Source organism: Cyprinodon variegatus, unplaced genomic scaffold, assembly GCF_000732505.1.
Source record: "Cyprinodon variegatus isolate N-32 unplaced genomic scaffold, C_variegatus-1.0 Scaffold184, whole genome shotgun sequence".
Taxonomy (NCBI): Eukaryota; Metazoa; Chordata; class Actinopteri; order Cyprinodontiformes; family Cyprinodontidae; genus Cyprinodon; species Cyprinodon variegatus.
In genome coordinates, this window is record NW_015150637.1 from 825,450 (window position 1) to 825,747 (window position 298).

Here is a 298-nt window from a genome sequence, read left to right on the forward strand (position 1 = left end):
GATTGCATGCCACTGGTGATGGGGATGCCATACAGATTCATGTCAAAAATCCCGAACTATCCCTTTAACAGTTTTTTTCCCCCTATGGAGCTAGTTTTCCGTTACATTTTCTAACTGATCTATGATCAGTTCTTCTATGTTCTTTTTGTGCGTTTCTGCTTCTACCTCCTTGAAGCCCTGTCAGCCTCGGCAAATTGCCGTTCATACAGTCTGGTTTTGTTTGAGGTTGCCTCCTGTTGAAAGTGAGTTTTCTTCCCCAATGTGGCTGCATGCATGCTTGGTCTGAAGAATTTCTGTT